At 41.9% G+C, this 7,160-nt stretch overlaps 1 pseudogene; it reads right to left on the minus strand.

Annotated features, from left to right (window-relative positions):
* Window positions 1-249: 249 nt before the first annotated feature.
* Window positions 250-1,153, minus strand: LOC140186989 (sodium-coupled monocarboxylate transporter 1 pseudogene; annotated as a pseudogene).
* Window positions 1,154-7,160: the final 6,007 nt, after the last annotated feature.

A 7,160-nucleotide genomic window follows, 5' to 3' on the forward strand; every position in this document is an offset into this window, starting at 1 on the left:
GAGAGGGAAGAAGGCAGAATGTCCAGGGTGGATAGAGTTTTTTTTTGAATGTGAATATGACAATGTGTTTTTTCTGTTTATTTCTTCATTTTTCAGATCTGATGAAACACATTTTCTTTTACTATCAGCTGCTGAGTGACCGGCCATTATTCTCAAGCACTTATTATTTGATTTCAGATCTTTACTATTTACTATAGTTTTTGATGGGCTGATACGAGAAAGATCCTTTTCAGAGTCCTTACCAAGTCTTCAAGCATGACTCCAAACTACATTTGTAATTGTACAGAACCGGAAGTGAAATGAGAAGAAAAAACAACCTAGGAGCTTTGAGACCAGAGTCTTCTTCCCATTAGAAAACTGTTCCCAGGGTTTCCACATTGGCTTTATAAAATCCCCCCCAAAGATTGCAGCCATTGCACTGATACCAGAGGAGATTGTGCTGGTTGCTGTTACTAATTTTGTTTGCCTTTATTGGATCACGTGTCTCATAAACAGCATACATAACTAAACCACACAGGCAGGCTGTTGTAAGAACAATAATCATACCAATCCAGTTCAGAAATATAGCTTTCTTTGCTTCTTTTCCACTCTTACAGGCGAGGTATCTTTGTACTTGGGCTTGATTGCAACTATATGTTGCAGGCCATCCAAATGTGCCTCCAACAATTATAGTCCAAAAAGTGTGCCTTCGCCTTGGATCAGGGTCAAAGTCTGAAAAGTTAATGCAGCCGCCATTCTCAGCAATATTCCCGATTTTTTCAAACCCACCAATGTGAATTGATCCCTGAATCAGGACTGTCAGAAGGCCAATAATCATGATGCACAGCTGGAAAACATCTGTCCACACAACAGCTTTGATACCACCTACTGCTGTATAGAGTGTGCACACAGATGCAGTGGTTACAATGGAAATCCACAAATTTATTCCAGTAACCTGGCTTAGTGCTAATGATGGTGCATACATGACAATGCCAAGATAAAAGAATATATATATCATGAAGCAACAAACAACTTGATATCTCACTATCTGTCCAAATCTTCTATTAAGGTACTCATAAGTGCTAATTAAGTTTAGTCTGTAGAACAATGGAATGTAGATCAGAGTAGTGGCTATCATTGTAATTACCCAAGTGACACCAAACATCAGGAACATCATCCCAAAGATGTATACTTCCTCTGGATTTCCAATCACTGTTATAGCAGACAAAAAACTTGAAGCCAATGAAAGAGCAATTGGGTATGCAGAGATCTGTCTTCTTCCCGAGGGTAACAATGAGAAGAAGGAATGTCCTGGTGTTGGGGATCCTACAAGATGGACGCCGAACGCCACTTCCTACAGCTCCACTCACTCGTGGATCGAGTTTTTGATTATGCTGGCTGCTTTAATGAGGCAGCAAGATATACAGACAGAATACATAGAGCAGAGGCTGGTTCCTGTGATGTGCTGAGCAGTGTCCACAATTCCCTAAGGTTTCTTGTGGTCACGTGCAGTGCAGTTGTTGTATCCAGTCACAATGCATTCATACAGGATGCTTTCTGTCACACCAAGTACGTCAATGAACACTGGCAAGAGTCAGCGGGGACATGCCGAATTTCTTTAGCCTCCTGAGGAAGCAGAGGCACTGGTGAGCTTTTTCATCATGTGGTTGGACATGACAAGCTACTGGACATGACACTCCTAGGAACTCAAAGCTCTTAACCCTCTCAGCCTCAGCAACATTCATATTGACAGGAGCATGTGCATGACCTCCCTTCCTCAATCAAGAGGAAAGGTGGCAGGGTAGTGTCAGCAACAATGGGAGTTCAATTCCTGCCGCTGTCTTTAAAGAGTTTGTATGTTCTCCCCGTCCCTGCTTGGCTTTGTCCAGGTGTTCTGGACTCCTCATACATTCCAAAGACATGCAGGTTACAGGTTGTAGGTTGTGGGCAAAGCTATGTTGGCACTGGAAGCATGGTAACACTTGTGGGCAATGTTCGCTCCAATTTTTAGTAGTCAGTGTGCGCAAAAATCTTACATTGTGCAAATTTTTTTCCTGTGACAAAAGTATGTGCACACTGAACGCACACTTGGCAGTTTATGTAGCTTTACAAAATATTTGACATGAAACTGTACAGAATAACACCAAAATAACATATTTAAGTCACTCTCTCTCCTGTCTTTTTCTCTCTCCTGTCTTTGGCATTTACCCATTCTTTGTAAACTCTGTCTAGACTAATAGAACTTCCATCCAATTGATATGGTCTTACTCTCAAAGGGTATTTTACATTTAAAGATGTCTTGTAGGGCATTATGTATCCCATTCCAATAGTCTTTGATAACAGGGCATTCCCAGAAAATATGATAATGGTTTGCATTTTGATTTCCACAATTTCTCCAGCAAACAAGGGGGTTATATATTTTGGGTATATACCTCAAGAATGGTTGAAAAGAGATAAATATCTAATGAATGTACTACTGGTGGCTGGTAAAAAGACCCTTACCAGGAAATGGCTATCACAGGAAAGCCCAACTCTAAATACATGGATTGAGATTACAATGGACATTTACAAAATGAAGATAACAGCATCTGTTAATCATAAGTTGGAACAATTTTATTCATACTGGAAAAAATCATTTAACTACATAACACCTCATAGGCCTGATTTTATTCTCACAAGTCAATGAATATGTTGTAAAAAAAAAGATCACTCCCTACACTGTACATAGTTTTCTTCTTTCGATTGTTCTTTCTTTCCTCTCCTTTCTATCAGATAAATATTATGTGGAGATTTGTGACAAATATGATTATATAATATATGTACAGTATCTGGAATACATCTTATAGAAATGTTTGATGATGAAATTCAATAAAAAATAAATTACAAAAAAAAGAAAAACTTGGACAGGTACATGGATGAGAGGTTTATGGAGGGATATGGTCCAGGTGCAGGTCAGTGAGACTAGGCAGAAAAATGGTTTGGCACAGCCAAGAAGGGCCAAAAGGCCTGTTTCTGTGCTGTAATGTTCTATGGTTCTGTGATAGCTTTTGATTCTCATTAACATATCCAAATGGCATTCACCTAAACGGTTTCTTAGCTTGTTTTTGAGTTGATTCATTAGGCTAAAACTTCGCTCACAGTCCGCACTAGACCCAAGAAAGGTTCCCCCAATGTCCATCCACTGTGCATGGTCGCAAAACTGTTCATTTTGAAGTACAAATGCCACCATTTGAGCAAAGTTTGAAATTCGTTTGGGTATGTGTTTTCTTGCACGGAAGATTTGAAATCATTAAACTTTCTAACTATTACACTATTTTCAGCTAGAAAATCATGATATTTTAGACATAAGGCATTAATTTGCTCATCGCCAAATGTGAAGTCACAATCTGCAATTGCGGAGAAATCAAAAACTGACTTCATTTTCAGGAAACCTTTCTTCTAAATGAACACAAAGACTATTTATAAAGGTCAACAACGAACTCGTATCTACTGTGATGTTTCCTTCATGTTGTTGGCTTAGCAAAACTTTAACTTTGTCACTCCACGAAACATTGTCTCCCAGATCCCGGAACAGGATAGGTGAGGTGACGTAAATTAGTGACATGCATTGTGGTATTTGAAAAACTGACTAACTAGTTAACAGAAACATTTAGCTGAAAGATTATTTTCAATAAGCATAATTATTAATTACTACATTATTTTAGGTAACTAACTGTTTGTGCGCACATTAATTTCCTTTGTGCACTGGTTGAAAAACATGTGCACGCGCACACGTGCACAGCTTAGAGGGAACGTAGCTTGTGGGTTACCCCCAATGCATTCTCAGATTGTGTTCCCTTGACGCAAACAATGCAGTTCACTGCATGTTTCGGTGTTTCGTTGTATGTGTGACAAATAAAGCTAATCTTCAACCTTTCGTCTTTTCATTCCAAAGGGCTCTTATGGTCCAGAGAAAGGACCTCAGCAGTATTTCATTTGAGGCATAGTTGTTACTTAGACCCTTACCACATGTTAACTCGAACATTTGACTGCAGGATTGGCTAGAGGTTAGAGTCAACTTGTTTGGTGCTCTGACTCTGATCCCAGATCAGTGTGAGTAGGTGGTGAGTCTGAGTGGCCAATGGAACCCAACTTGATTGGCCCATTATATGCTTAACATGATGAAACATCAAAAGTGATTTCACAGTAGAGTCATTGGATAAGATTCAAAATATTTCAGCATGAGCATTGGATAAGAGAATACTACTAGAGAGCAAGTCTCTGGAGAGAAATACACAGTCAATGTTTCAGGCTGAGACCCTTCATCAGGACTGGAAAGGAAAGGGGAAGAGGGCAAAATAAGAAGGTGGTGTGGCAGGGGAAGTACAAACTGGCAGGTGATAGGTGGGACTACTTGGGGGGGGGAACTGGTTTCTAGGCCTTCCAGTTTGAACTCAGGTCTCTGTGTTCCATTGACTGCTTCTCCAGTCCAGTCCTAATGAAGGGTCTTGGCCGAAAAGGTCATCTATTTACTCATTTCCATAGGTGCTGTCTGACCTGCTGAGTTCCTCCAGCATTTTGTGTGTGTTTCCCACAAACATCTGTTAAATGTAAGGGATAAATATTGGCCAAGGCACAGAAAAGAGCTTCCTCTTTCTCTTTGAAATATTTTTATGGGTTCCTTTGTTTGAAATCGAGAGGGCGGATAGGACCTCAGTTTTATTGTTACTTCCTCTAACAGACCTTCATTACTGCACTGAATTGGATCCCTCTGTCCCCAGTGAGTTCCCAGGGGTAAACAGCCCAGCCCAACCAGCACCCGATTTTAATCTTGTTACTGCATTGCCTGAAGGCATGAAATGGGAAGTAGTGAGATCTATTAGCTGTATATGTTTAAACCAACTGACAAACATGTTCAGCAAACACAGCTGTAGGTGTTTGACTGAGGCAACAAATCCTGGGTTAGGAGGCAGGCGCCCGGAACAAATTTCCCAGATATAAACTGAAGAATTTCCTGGAGCTGAAGAAGAGAGAGCAAGAAGTCATTAATCCTTGCAGGGACTGAGTAGGTGGAGCAGTTCGATTTGCACGAAAGAGCGAGGAATGTGTGAATTGGTTCCAATTCAAACACAGCTCTCACAGGAATGGTAAGAGTTTGTTCCTGTATCTCAAGTTACAAACTTTAAAAACTAATGATGCAATTCCACACCACTACAGAAAGCAATGCTCATGCAGTTGTAACTGCAAATCCTCATTCCTACGTCATAGGTTTGATATATTTTCCTAGGATTGGAAGGGGCTGAGGAGGAACCTGAAAGTGGTACACAAAATTATAACAGGTTAAGATGGGATAGATAGTAATGATTATATATATATATAAAATCATTAAATCATTACTATCTATCCTATCTTAGCCTGTTATTATATATATATATATATATACACAAACCCCATTTCCAGAAAAGTTGGGATGTTTTCCAAAATGCAATAAAAACAAAAATCTGTGATATGTTAATTCACATGAACCTTTATTTAACTGACAAAAGTACAAAGAAAAGATTTTCAATAGTTTTACTGACCAACTTAATTGTATTTTGTAAACATATACACAAATTTAGAATTTGATGGCTGCAACACACTCAACAAAAGTTGGGACAGAGTTAAAATAAGATTGAAAAGTGCACAGAATATTCAAGTAACACCGGTTTGGAAGACTCCACATTAAGCAGGCTAATTGGTAGCAGGTGAGGTATCATGACTGGGTATAAAAGTAGCATCCATCAAAGGCTCAGTCTTTGCAAGCAAGGATGGGTCGTGGCTCACCCCTTTGTGCCAAAATTCGTGAGAGAATTGTTAGTCAGTTCAAAAGGAACATTTCTCAACACAAGCAACACACATAAAAGTTGCTGGTGAACGCAGCAGGCCAGGCAGCATCTGTAGGAAGAGGTGCAGTCGACGTTTCGGACCAAGACCCTTCGTCAGGACTAACTGAAGGAAGAGTGAGTGAGGGATTTGAAAGTTGGAGGGGGAGGGGGAGATCCAAAATGATAGGAGAAGACAGGAGGGGGAGGGATGGAGCCAAGAGCTGAACAGGTGATTGGCAAAGGAGATATGAGAGTATCATGGGACAGGAGGTCCGGGAAGAAAGACGGAGGGGGGGAAGCCCAGAGGATGGGCAAGAGGTATATTCAGAGGGACAGAGGGAGAAAAGGAGAGTGAGAGAAAGAATGTGTGCATAAAAATAAGTAACAGATGAGGTACGAGGGGGAGGTGGGGCATTAGCGGAAGTTAGAGAAGTCGATGTTCATGCCATCAGGTTGGAGGCTACCCAGACGGAATATAAGGTGTTGTTCCTCCAACCTGAGTGTGGCTTCATCTTTACAGTAGAGGAGACCGTGGATAGACATGTCAGAATGGGAATGGGATGTGGAATTAAAATGTGTGGCCACTGGGAGATCCTGCTTTCTCTGGCGGACAGAGCGTAGGTGTTCAGCAAAACGGTCTCCCAGTCTGCGTCGGGTCTCGCCAATATATAAAAGGCCACATCAGGAGAACCGGACGCAGTATATCACCCCAGCCGACTCACAGTTGAAGTGTTGCCTCACCTGGAAGGACTGTTTGGGGCCCTGAATGGTGGTAAGGGAGGAAGTGTAAGGGCATGTGTAGCACTTGTTCCACTTACACGGATAAGTGCCAGGAGGGAGATCAGTGGGGAGGGATGGGGGGACGAATGGACAAGGGAGTCGCGTAGTGAGCGATCCCTGTGGAATGCAGGGGGGGGGGGGAGGGAAAGACGTGCTTAGTGGTGGGATCCCGTTGGAGGTGGCGGAAGTTACGGAGAATAACATGTTGGACCCTGAGGCTGGTGGGGTGGTAGGTGAGGACCAGGGGAACCCTATTCCCAGTGGGTTGGCGGGAGGATGGAGTGAGAGCAGATGTACGTGAAACGGGGGAGATGCGTTTAAGAGCAGAGTTGATAGCAGAGGAAGGGAAGCCCTTTTCTTTAAAAAAGGAAGACATCTCCCTCGTCCTAGAATGAAAAGCCTCATCCTGAGAGCAGATGTGGCGGAGACGGAGGAATTGCGAGAAGGAGATGGCATTTTTGCAAGAGACAGGGTGAGAAGAGGAATCGCTACATCGATGACTGCATTGGCGCTGCTTCCTGCACGCATGCAGAGCTCGTTGACTTTATTAACTTTGCC

The sequence above is a fragment of the Mobula birostris genome, chromosome 23 (genome assembly GCF_030028105.1).
Source record: "Mobula birostris isolate sMobBir1 chromosome 23, sMobBir1.hap1, whole genome shotgun sequence".
Classification (NCBI taxonomy): Eukaryota; Metazoa; Chordata; class Chondrichthyes; order Myliobatiformes; family Myliobatidae; genus Mobula; species Mobula birostris.